Source organism: Eriocheir sinensis, chromosome 17 (assembly GCF_024679095.1).
Source record: "Eriocheir sinensis breed Jianghai 21 chromosome 17, ASM2467909v1, whole genome shotgun sequence".
Lineage (NCBI taxonomy): Eukaryota > Metazoa > Arthropoda > Malacostraca > Decapoda > Varunidae > Eriocheir > Eriocheir sinensis.
Window position 1 is genome coordinate 6,105,659 of NC_066525.1, and position 12,500 is coordinate 6,118,158.

Sequence of the window (12,500 nt, forward strand, 5' to 3'; positions counted from 1 at the left end):
TGGTGGGAAGGAGGAGGAGGAGGAGGAGGAAGAAGAGGAGGAAGCTGAGTCAGGTAAGGGGGGAGAAGGAGGAGGAAGAGGATGAAAGATAAAAGAGAGAGAGAGAGAGAGAGAGAGAGAGAGAGAGAGAGAGAGAGAGAGAGAGAGAGAGAGAGAGAGAGAGAGAGAGAGAGAGAGAGAGAGAGAGAGAGAGAGAGAGAGAGAGAGAGAGAGGGAAGCAGAAACAGTGTGGACAATCTGGTAAACATCCATTCCTTCCTCTCCCCTTCCTTTCCTCCCCTCCACCCCTCCACCCTCCCCCTCTACCCCCCCTTTTCCTCCCCACTCCGAACACTGAAGGATTTCCCATTTCCCGACGCCCACGCCCTTTGGAGGAGATCTATGGGGGTGTCAGGCCGTGATCACACCTTTGCTCACCTTAATTCCTCGGCAGGTAATGTGTTAAAGGGAGAGGGAGGGAGAGGGAGAGAAGAGGGGGAAGAAGGGAGACTGTCACCATCTTACCACCTCCCTCTCGCCTCCTCCTCCTCCTCTTCCTCCTCTTCTTCTCCTCCTCCTCCGTTCCGTCCATTAGCGGTCGCCCTCCGTGGTATCAGAAAGCTTTATTGTAATCTCTGTTATCTTCCGCGACCTGATTCATTTGTCATCGCCTCTCAGTGTTTCTTCATCTCTCTCTCTCTCTCTCTCTCTCTCTCTCTCCTGCGTGTCGTGTGTCCCTCGTTCGAAACCCTCCATTTGTTACGTTAGTTTTCTTTCCTGTTTTTTTGGCGTTTTTCTTCAACGCATCGGACATATAATCTTCTTTTTCTTTTTTTTATTATTTATTTCCTTTCTCAGCCATCTTTCCTTTTTTATCTTAAATAGTAAGAATAGGAAGAAGTTAGGACGGAAAGAAAGGAAGGAGGGCAGGTTGGTAGAGGAGGAGGAGGAGGAAAAGAGATAAGAGAGACAAATATGAAAGTTTGGAGGTAAGAAAAGGGAGAAACAGGTACAGAGGGAGGGAAGGAGACAGCAGGAAAGTAGGTAGAGAAGTAGGAGGAAGAGAAGGAGGAAAAGAGATGAAAAGAAGACATATATGGAGATTGGAAGGAAGAAAAAGGAGAAACAGATAGAGAGGAAGGGAAGGATAGAGAAGGTAGGTAGATAAACGAGGAAGAGGAGGAGGGAAAAAGATGAAAAAGAAGACATATATGATGAGCTAAAAGAAAGAAAGGGGAGGGAAAGACAGGGTAGAAGGGAGAAGGGAAGGGCAGAAAGAGAGACAGGTAGACGGGAAGAATTCGGAAGAAGAGGAGGAGGAAAAAGATGAAAAAGAAGAGGAATATGAAAAGTTAAAGAAAGAAAAGGGAGAAACAGATATAGAGGGAAGGAAAAGTAGAGTAGAAGGAAGAAGGGAAGGGAGAGAAAGTAGGTAGATGACAACGAAGAGGAGGAGGAATAAGAGGAGGAGAAGGAGGAGGAAAAAGGAGATGAAAAAGAAGAGAGGAGAGAGGGGAGAAGTACCAGTAGAAGGGCGGACAATTTTCACCGCGTCAGAGTGTCTATTCGTCTGTCAGTTCCCGCCCTGGCACCCGCGGTAATGAACAAGGCAGAAAACACGGACAGGTAAAGATGGCGGGTGCACTCAGGTGTGTAGGGGGGCGGGGAGGTACAGGGGAGGGGGGGGCAGGAGAGGTGGAGAAGTTGGGTTGTTAATGTGTGTTTATGAGTAGGAGAAAGGAGAGAAGGAAGGAGGGATGTGACAGAAGGTGAGGTGAAGGGGTGTATGTGGGGGGTGAAAAAAAGGAGGGAATAGGGAGAGGGGAGTGTGGGAGAAGAGGAAGAGGGGAGAGGGGAGGAGATTGAGTTGTTTCAGGTCAGTTTATGAAGAGGGAGAGAGAGAAGAAGGAAGAAAGGGAGGAAGGAGAGAGAAAGAGAGGAAGTAGAGAAAGAGAGAGAGGAAGGAAGAAAGGGAGTAAGGAGACAAAGAGAGGGAGGAAGGAAGAAACGGAGGAAGGAGAGAGAGGGAGAGAGAGAGGAAGGAAGAAAGGAAGGAAGGAGAGAAAAAGAGGAGGAAGGAGAGAGAGAGAGAGAGAGAGAGAGAGAGAGAGAGAGAGAGAGAGAGAGAGAGAGAGAGAGAGAGAGAGAGAGAGAGAGAGAGAGAGAGAGAGAGAGAGAGAGAGAGAGAGAGAGAGAGAGAGAGAGAGAGAGAGAGAGAGAGAGAGAGAGAGAGAGAGAGAGAGAGAGAGAGAGGGGCTACTGAAGGAGAGGTGATGAAGGGGTAACTATGGAAAAAGGAAAAAGAAAATAAAGAAAAGAAGAGAGAAAGAGAGAGAGAGAGAGCTTAGAATGAACCTGATAATCTGTTTTTATTTTACGTTTCATATTTACAGCCTTCCACGACCCCTCCATCTTATCCAGAGAGAGAGAGAGAGAGAGAGAGAGAGAGAGAGAGAGAGAGAGAGAGAGAGAGAGAGAGAGACGTCAACAGGCCATCGGGAATCACCGCAAGGATGTCTTCATTACCAAACATCACCTTGTAAATATAAGTTCTCTCCAACTCCTCCTCCGTCTTCTCCTATTTCCTCCTCTTCCTCCTCCTCCTCCTCCTCCTCCTCTTCTTTCCCTCCTTCTTCCATTCTCTCCTCCTACTCCTGCAAACGTGGGAATGGAGGGAAAGAGAAGAAAAACAGGAGGAGAGAAAAATGGCAAGGCACCGAAAATACGTCTTTCAGAATGAGAGGAGGAGGAGGAGGAGGAGGAAGAGGAGGAGGAAGAAGAAGAAGGAAGGAAGGAAGGAAAAGAAGAAAGAATGGGAAGAAGTATAAACCATCTGAGACGAGAAAAACAAATTAATTAATAAAAGCGAAGGAAAATAGAACAAAAAAGGAGAAAAATAAGAAAATAAGGAGAGAGAGAGAGAGAGAGAGAGAGAGAGAGAGGGGGGGGGGGGGGGAAATAGTGTCTTTACGCCCATAAACACGCCCCTTCCTACCCTCCCCTTTCCCTTCACGCTGATAATACAAAAAAAAAAAAAAAAAATGTGGAAATATATCAAAGAAGAGGAAGAAGAAGAAGAAAAGAAGATAAATAAGAATAAGAAGATACGGAAACACGGAAGAAGAAAGGAAGGAAGATAAGAAGATAGGAGAAAGATGATAAACTGAGAGAGGAGGGGAAAGAAAGGAAGGTGAAAGAAAGAGGAGAAAAAGAAGAATAAGGAAGGATGGGAATGATAAGAGGAAGAAGAAGCGGGAAGAAGGTGAGGATAAGAGAATGAAGGAATAAAGAAAAATAGATAAAAGAAAAGAATAAGAGAAGATAAAGCTGAAGAAAAAATAAGGAAGAAAAAGTTGAAGAGAAAAAAAAAGTTATATCATCCGTTACAAAATTTCCTCTTCCTCCTCTTCCTCCTCCTCCTCTTCTTCTTCAGCTAATTACCTTCCCTCTCCTGCATGCCTTTAAAACCACACCTGAGAGAGAGAGAGAGAGAGAGAGAGAGAGAGAGAGAGAGAGAGAGAGAGAGAGAGAGAGAGAGAGAGAGAGAGAGAGAGAGAGAGAGAGAGAGAGAGAGAGAGAGAGAGAGAGAATCATTAGGCCTATCCCCTCCCCTCCCCTCTCCCCTGTCTCTATTTTCCCCTCCCTTCCACTCCCCACATCTCCCCTCCCCCTCTACTTCCCTATGCTTTCTCCCCTCTTCCCTCCCCTACTTTCTATCTTGCCTTTCTCTCCACTTTTCCTCATTCTTCCCCTTTATATCTCTCCTCTCTCCTTTTCTCTTTCCTCTCTCTCTCTCTCTCTCTCTCTCTCTCTCTCTCTCTCTCTCTCTTCATCACTTTCCCTCTTCTTTCTCCTCTGTCTTCTCCCCTCTCCCCTCTTCTCCCCTCTTTCCTCTCTCCACCTTTCCTCTTCCACTCTCCTCCATACTTCTCTCCACCTCCCTCTCCCTCTCCTCTACACTTCCCCATACTTCCTCTCTCCCCCATTCCCCTCTCCTCCTACTCCTCCTTCCCCTCCCTCCCCTTCCCTCCGTGGGCTGGCCAGTCAGCTGATGGATGGGTAACATTTGTGGACATTAAATTTAGCGTCGTGAACAACTCAAGGTGGAGGTGGAAGGGGGGGAGGGGGGGAGGAGGGGGAATGCGCGCAGGTAAATCATCTCACCTGTCTTGACTCTCTCTCTCTTTTAGTCGCTTTTTTCTTTTTCTATCACCTTTACCGCATGAGAGAGAGAGAGAGAGAGAGAGAGAGAGAGAGAGAGAGAGAGAGAGAGAGAGAGAGAGAGATTCGCTAAGTATAGATGCCGTAAAATCTAATGCTGACTGAGTACTCAAGTTGTGGCGTGTTGGGGAGAAGGGGAGGAGGGGAGGATAGGAGGGGAGAAGAAGAGGGGAAAGGAGGAGGGGAGGGAGGGGATTTGCGGTCATAGTGGGGAGAGGTTTTGTTCGGCTTAACTAACAGTCGGGGAGAAGGGAGGGGAGGGGGAGGGGAGGGGAGATAAGGGGGGGAGGAGGGGGGAGGTGAGGGAGTCTGGGGTGGAGATAAAGTTGTGGGCCATGAATTGTGAGGAGTAGGAGGGGAGAGAGAGAGGGAAGAGGGGAGGAAAGTGGGGAGGAAAGGGAGGGGAGAGAGAGAGGAGGCGCCGCCCACACCTCTCTCTCTCTCTCTCTCTCTCTCTCTCTCTCTCCTGTGGGCGTGGTCCATTTCGCGAAGTGAGTTGTTTATGGGCGTGCTTGTCTTAGTACCGCCCCGCCCACACCACGCCCACCCTCACACACACACACACACACACACACCTCCCCCACATTCCTTCTGTAGACACGTCGTTGTAAGTTTGTGACGCGTTGTGAATTTCTTTGTCAAGTATTCGGCCGGCGGCGTTGGAAGTGTGTGTGTGTGTGTGTGTGTGTGTGTGTGTGTGTGTGTGTGTGTGTGTGTGTGTGTGTGTGTGTGTGTGTGGTGTGTGTGTGTGTGTGTGTGAGAGAGAGAGAGAGAGAGAGAGAGAGAGAGAGAGAGAGAGAGAGAGAGAGAGAGAGAGAGAGAGAGAGAGAGAGAGAGAGAGAGAGAGAGAGAGAGAGAGAGAGAGAGAGAGCATTTTTCTCAGATTAATGACTTGGAGGTCCGTCTTTTCTAATAATATCTAATGATTATTTACTCTACACACACACACACACACACACACACACACACACACACACACACACACCGTCGCTGTTTATGCTCCTCCACGCGGCGAACGAACGAACTAACACATATCTCAACCTGTCTCGTTCTACCTCATAATCTTTCCTTTCTACTTTTATGACGCAAGATACAAACATATCATTTTTCTTTCATCTATAAACTTCATACTTCATTCCTATGTGACTAAGATGAGCACTCAGGCCACGCGCAGGTTCTTCATATAAGCTTTCCTTTCTACTTCTATAACGAAAGTAAAGATTCAGACATTTTCTTTCTTTCCTATATAAACTGTACCCATTATTCCCATGTGTCGGAGATGAGCACCGGGGCCAAGCGTAGTTTTAGCGTAAGCCTCCAACTAAGCATTCGCCATTACACAATTTTGATCTCTTTCTTTTTTTTTTGGTATATGTATAATGAAAACGTAAGTAAGGAGGAGGAGGGGGGAGGGGAAGAGAGGAGGAGAGGGGAAGAGGGGTGAAGAGAGGAAGCAGGAGAGGGGACACACACACACACACACACAGACACACACACACACACACACACAGGTATAACAGGTGTGATCGTATTAATTCACACCTGCCCCGTGCACACTAAAAGTCCACTGGGAGGGAAAGGGAGGGGGGGGGGAGGGAAGTGGAGTTACAGGTGTGACTACATAATTGCGCTTGTGAATAGGTCCCCCCAAAATCGCTCCCTTCCTCCCTATCTTCTTTCTGCTCTTCCTTTTCTCTCCTTATTCTCTCTCCCCTCCTCCCTCTCTTCTTTCTGCCTTTCCTCTTCTCTCCCTATCCTCTCTCTCTTCTTTCTGCACTTCCTTTTTCTCTCCCTATCCTCTCTCCCTTCCTCCCTCTCTTCTTTCTGCATTCCTCTTCTCTCCCTATTCTCTCTCCTTTCCTCCCTCTCTACTTTCTCCCTTTCTCTTCTTTCCCTATCCTCTCTCCTTTCCTCCCTCTCTTCTTTCTGCCCTTCTCATCTCTCCCTATCCTTTCTCCCTTCCTCCTTTTTCTCTCCCTCTCCCTGTCTTCCTCCATGTTTTCCCCTTCCTCCTTCTAAGTCCTCACTAGAGCTTCAATGCTTCCTTTAATCCCTCCCCCCTCCCCCCTCTCTCTTATCTTTCCCCGATGGGTGATATTAATAAGGTTTTGATGGTAAGAGAACCGGTATATGCAGGATACGTTGTAATGGTTTAAACTGGATAAATTTAGATTCAACAAGGACATAGTCAAGGATTAGCTTACCAAAAGAGTGGTAGATGAGTGGAACAGGCTTTGCAGTCATGTTGTGAGTGCCAATACGATAATCACATTGAAAAAGATTAGATAAGTTCAAGGAAAATGATGTTAGGTGGCGTTCTTATGTTCTAATGACTGAGGACAAGATGACGCCTGAGAAAACCCGCAAATCTTACCAGTAAAACATAAGAATAAGCACGTAAGGAGTCTGCAAGGTCGGTTGGTCTATACAAGGCAGCTAAGGGAATGCTGGAGAAGGAGGTTGATGGGGAGGTTACCTGAGGAAGTGAAGGTGGAGCTGGAGGAAGACTGGGAAGGTAAGATGAGGGAAAGGGAGAGAAGGGAAGAGAAGAGGGGATTGGAGGGAGGGCTTGGAGGAAGAGAATGAAGGTGCAGAAGAGGAGGGTGAGAAAGTGAGGGGAAGGACACGGAGGGGAAAGGAGAGACGGTGAAAGAAGGGAAAAAGAGGGGGAGGAGGAGGAAAGAGGAAAGGCGAGATAGTGAAAGAATTAAAAGGGGAAAAAGGGGAAGGGGAGATGAGAAGAGGGAAGAGGTAGGAGACCAAGAGATGAGGGATAGAAGGAAAAGGAGAAGGAAGCATGGAAACATGGAGTGACAGGCAACAGAGAGCCTACTGGTTCATTAAGAGGTTGCCTGCAGAGTAGTTCAAAGCATTTCGGTGCATATTTTCAGTTTGCGCCTCTTTTCACGACTTGACGGTTAATACGATTTATGAAGGAGTTGATGGTTTCTGCACTTACTACAGCAGGGAGGTCGTTACAGTGGAGGATGAGGATGAGGAGGAGGAGGGGGAGGATGGAAACTGTGAGAGAAGGGAAAGAAAGGGGAGAGGAGGAGGAGGAGAAAAAAAAGACTGGGGGAGGAGGAAGAAGACTGGGAGAGGAGGAGGAGGAGGAGGAGGAGGAGGGAAAAACACATTGAGAAGGTAAAAGGAGGAAGGGAAAGAAGGAAAAGGAGGAAGAGGTGAAATGAAACTGTGAGAAGGGAGAGAGGAAAGAGGAAGGGGAGGAGGACTGGAAGAGGAGGAAAAGAGGGGAGGAAAAGGAGAAGGAGGAGGAGGAGGAGGAGGAGGGAAAGAAGCGCTGAGAGGAGGAAAAGATGGGGAAGAAGAAGGGGAAAGATGCAGAGACGATGAGAGGGAGAGGTGAGGGGGAATGAGGAAGGGGAGAGACGGTGACGAGGGAGGGAAGGAGGGAGAGAGAGGGAGAGAGGGGAGAGGGGAGAAGGAGGGTTAAAACATGCATCACTGTCCACTTACTCAGGTGAAGCGAGGAAGCACACACACACACACACACACACACACACACACACACACACACACACACACACACACACACACACACACACGCCCTTTTGATGTTCTCCCCTGTTCATTCTTCTGTTCTCTTACGTCATTTTTATTATCCGCACGTTGATTTATTCACACACACACACACACACACACACACACACACACACACACACACACACACACACACAAACACACACACCGTAGTCATATACTCTCAACACATTGCCGGAAAAAAAACGTAAAATAGAGACCAATGTTCGTTGTGAGTTTTCGTAGTGCAAAGAAAACGACTTCATGACCCTGACGATGAACAGTAAAATATGACAATGTAGAAAGATAATGAACGGGTCAGGCTGATGAGGAATGATGAAACAATAACAACAACAATGATAATTTGGCATAGTATCCCCCTTAAATAAACAAAAACGCATCGCTCGCCATACAGCCCAAAATTCTACTTGTTCTTATTTTGAGTTTTCTCCTTATTGGTACAGACAGTTAAGAAGATGGACAGAAAGATGTATTTAAAGAGAAGGAGGTTAAAAAAAAAGAGTTGTAAGCTGGTTGAAGTTAGAGCGTGACTGACCGAAAGTTAAAATAAAATAGAGAAAAAGGAAATGAGAAAGAAGATGGATGAAGAAAAGAAGGAGGAAAGGAAGAAAGAAGGAAAAGGAGATGAAAAGGAATATAGATGAAGAAAAGGAGGAGGAAAGGAAAAAAAAGAAAGGACAGACGTGATTACAAAAGGGAAAGGAAAAAAAGATGAAAACAAAAACAAAAGAAGGAGAAGGAAACAAATCCATCATCTACCCAATAACAATAATGCTAATAATAGAGGAGAAAACATCAGTGCAAACAAAGAAAAGGAAAAAAAAAAAAAAAAAAAAACCTAAGCAAAAAACACCAGAAGAGACACACTCACCCTACACAGCGCGGCGGAGCGTGAACGTGATGTCACAAGGCTGGGAGTGACGTCATCAGCTTTTTGTCTCCCTGCCAAGACAGGAAAAAAGGAATATTATTAGAGGCTGCCAGCACGCGATAATGGGAGGGGGGAGGGGAGGGGGAGGGAAGGGGAGGAAACAGGGTGGAGGGAAGGGAGGGAAGGGAGAGGTAAAAACGTAGATCATATGCGGAAAAAAAACAAAAACAACAGATGTCAGAGTTTTTGTTGATATTGATAAACAACACTGAGTAATCATGATATTATGGGGATGTCACGCACACACACACACACACACACACACACACACACACACACCTTGCCACACGATATAAGGAGAAAGTAGAGAATGGGAATTGAGGGAAAATAATAAAAATAAAAATAATGAAGCATAGAAACGATAAAGAACATAGCAGATAAAACAGAGGAGAGGAAACAGAGAGAAAGAACAGAAAATATTGATAAACGAGTAGACAGAAGGAAGGAAGGGAGAAACAAGGGAGGAAAGACAGGGATAGCAAGGAGAATAAAAGAATGGAGCAGTAACAGACAGTAAGAACAAAGACCATAGACAAACGAGAAGATGAAAGGGAGAAAGGAAAAGTGGGGGAGAGAATGAGAGGAGAATTAACAGACACAGACAGAACAGAGAAAACAGATAAGCTAGAAGATGGAAAGGAGAAAAATTGAGTTAGAGAGAGGGATGGGAAGGACGACATTGAAGGAGGGAGAATAGATGACAGAATAGAAGGGAAGGGAGAGGGAGAGAGAGGGAAAGGGAAGGATGGAAGAGGGGACAATAAGAGAAGGGAAGGGAGAGGGAGAGAGAGGGGAAGGGGAAGGATGAAGAGGGGAAAATAAGAGAAAGGAAAGGAAAGGGAAGGATGGAAGGGAGAGGGGAGGGAGAGAGAGGGGAAGGGGAAAGATGGATAAAAACAGACAGACAGAGAATAAAGACGAAAGATTAGACAGAAAGAAGGAAAAATGGAAAAGAAACATAAGAACAAAGACACTGTAGGCTGGGAGAATAACAGATGACAGGGAGGAGGGAGGGGAAGGGAGAGGGAGAGTAAAGGGGAAGGGGGCAGGGTGGGTAGACGTTCACCTGAGCCCCAGATGGTCCCTCCTCATGATGGCAGGACAGGTAGTGTGAAACTCACCTGTGTCACCTTACCTGACGAGGGGAAAAAAGGGAAAGGAAAAAGTGGTGAGACGAAGGGAGGGAGGGAGGGAAGGGAGGTAAGGGAGAGAGAGAGAGGCAGGTTTTAGGGAAGAAAGAGAAAGGGATTAGGGAAGTATGGGGTGGAAATACGAGCTAAAAGAAAACGGGATGAAGGTAAGTGAATAGAGAGAGAGAGAGAGAGAGAGAGAGAGAGAGAGAGAGAGAGAGAGAGGGGGTGACAGGTAATACATAAAAATTAGATAACGTAATTGACTGCGTTTTACTGTCTTATCTCTGGACCGTGAGAGAAAGAGAAAGAGAGAAAGAGAGAGAGGGGAGGAGAGAATTCATACTCTCTCTCTCTCTCTCTCTCTCTCTCTCTCTCTCGTATATAACATTTCTTTCTTCTTAAATAAAACTTGTAAATGGCAAAGGCGTAAAGGAGTAGAAGAAGAAGAAGGAGGAGGAGGAGGAGGAGGAGGTTGAGGGAAAGAGAGAGAGAGAGAGAGAGAGAGAGAGAGAGAGAGAGAGAGAGAGAGAGAGAGAGAGAGAGAGAGAGAGAGAGAGAGAGAGAGAGAGAGAGAGAGCGAGAGAGAGAGAGAGAGAGAGAGAGAGAGAGAGAGAGAGAGAGAGAGAGAGAGAGAGAGAGGGGAACGTGTGAGAGGGAGGAGAGTTTCTTAAATATGACGACGGGCATGTGAGGGAATGAGAAAGGTGAGGAGGGGAAAGAAGGGGAGGAGGAGGAGGAGGAGGAGGAGGGGAGGGAGAGGATAAAACTACATCTATTTCTGAACTGATATGAGCTATGGAAACAGTCTTCTCTCTCTCTCTCACCTTCTTCTCCTTTGCCTTCTTTTTATTTATATTTTTCTTTTTTCCTTTTGTTCTTTTCTTCTTCCTTTTGTTAATAATCTTGTTTTCATTTTTCTTCACTTATAATATATTCGTTTTATTTATTGTTTTTTGTCTTCTTTTTATTATCTATGTTTTCCTTTGCCCCTTTGTTTTTTTTTATTCTCTCTCTCTCTCTCTCTCTCTCTCTCTCTCTCTCTTCAACACCCAATCCTTCTTTCCTTCCTTCCTTCCACCAATCACACAGCTAAACACATTCTCACCCAAAACCCACATTTAATTTTTTTCCCCTTGACTTTCCTTCTCTTCCCCTCCTGCCCCATCCCTCCTTACCTTACCTTTCCTTTTTTTTGTTTCCTTCCCACTCTCCCTTTTGAGTGAGTGAGGGTTGGTCTCTTTGTGGTACAGTACTTAAGTTCGTCTGTTGTGAATATTTCCGTCAACTACCATGCCTCGGAGGGAAGGGAAGGGGAGGGAAGGGGAGGGAAGGGGAGGGAAGGGGGAAGGGGAAGGGAGCAGTGTAGGGAATGTGTGTTTACGAACTATATGATGGATGGTGAGGGCGAGGTCTTGTTGGTGAAGGGGAGGGGTGGTGGTGATGGTGGTGGTGAAGGTGTAGGTGGTGGTGATGGGTCGTCGTGCTGATGGTAATGGCAGTGGTGAGCCTGGATGTTGTGGCAGTGGTGATGGTGGTGATGGTGATGGTGATGGTGTGCGTGTGTGTGTGTGTGTGTGTGTGTGTGTGTATGGTAGAAGTGGTAGTAGTAGTGGTAGTAGTGGTGGTATTATTATTATTATTATTATTATTATTATTATTATTATTATTAGTGACAGTAGTATAGTAGTAGTGATAAAGGGTTGGGCAAAATTAATTCAAATAAAAAATAATTCACTGAAGGAATAATGCATATTTAAGGAAAACAAAAGAGGGGGAGAAATCAGCTAAATATCGCTTTTTAGAGGGAAAAAAATATGAGTGGACAAGAAAGGGCAGTCCCACATGTTACCAGTGATTGGATTAAAGAGAATATTTAGCAGAGAATGGGATAAAAAAATACAATCACATAACTACATCCTCGCAAAAGTAAAAACAGTAAAGATCAATAATTTTAATCAGAAACAAAACTCATGTAGTTGGTATACGGGGGGGGAAGGGGGGGGGGCATGGAGGGGGTGATGGGAACTTGTGGTCATTTACTCACAAGAACTGAACATTAGAAAATACACAAATAAAAAGAAATACAACGAATATCACGAAAACCAGCAAGTGATGAAAGGAATGCCCCTCAAATAAAAAGTATGTAAGAACTGTTATGTCTATCTGTCTGTCTGTATATCTGCCTGTATGTAATGTATGTAGTCCTGAACCCACAGACATTCACACGACTTAGAACTCTCTCCTACAGGGTTAGAGTGCGTGCAAGTTGTTTTTAAGTGTATGTTCGTTGTGTGAAAATACGATCATTGAAAAGGGTGCTGCTAAGTGTTCGTTACAGATATCGTATTTTATATCATTGAGTACACGGCAGATTAAAAAAAATACAATACGATACACACAATACATTAATACAACACAATACATACAATACAAAAACGCATTACAAGTTAAAGAGATCATCAAATTAAGAAGTCTTGTGACAATATTGGTTCACGCTTCTTATATCTATACGATTAATTTTTTAGCAGACTCATCCTAGCGAGGCGGAGTCCCGTGAACGGCAAGTACCCTCCCCGCGTCTCGCCTTCCTGCTCCTCCTTATTTGGTTACATCGGAGTTTTTCAAGAGGCAGCCGAGCAGAACTTTTAATTAAAATAGCCGCCGATATTTTGAGA

General features: G+C 45.5%; 1 protein-coding gene across 4 annotated transcripts in view; it reads right to left on the reverse strand.

The window, feature by feature from the left end:
• The window catches only part of LOC126999862 (glutamate receptor ionotropic, delta-2-like), a 370,968-nt gene that overhangs the window by 195,823 nt on the left and 162,645 nt on the right, over positions 1–12,500 (reverse strand). For all 4 annotated transcript variants that reach the window (XR_007753644.1, XR_007753643.1, XR_007753642.1 and 1 more), the window contains exon 7: positions 8,633–8,703. The gene's annotated coding sequence lies outside the window, so the exon portion shown is untranslated. The remainder of the gene's footprint in view (positions 1–8,632; positions 8,704–12,500) is intronic.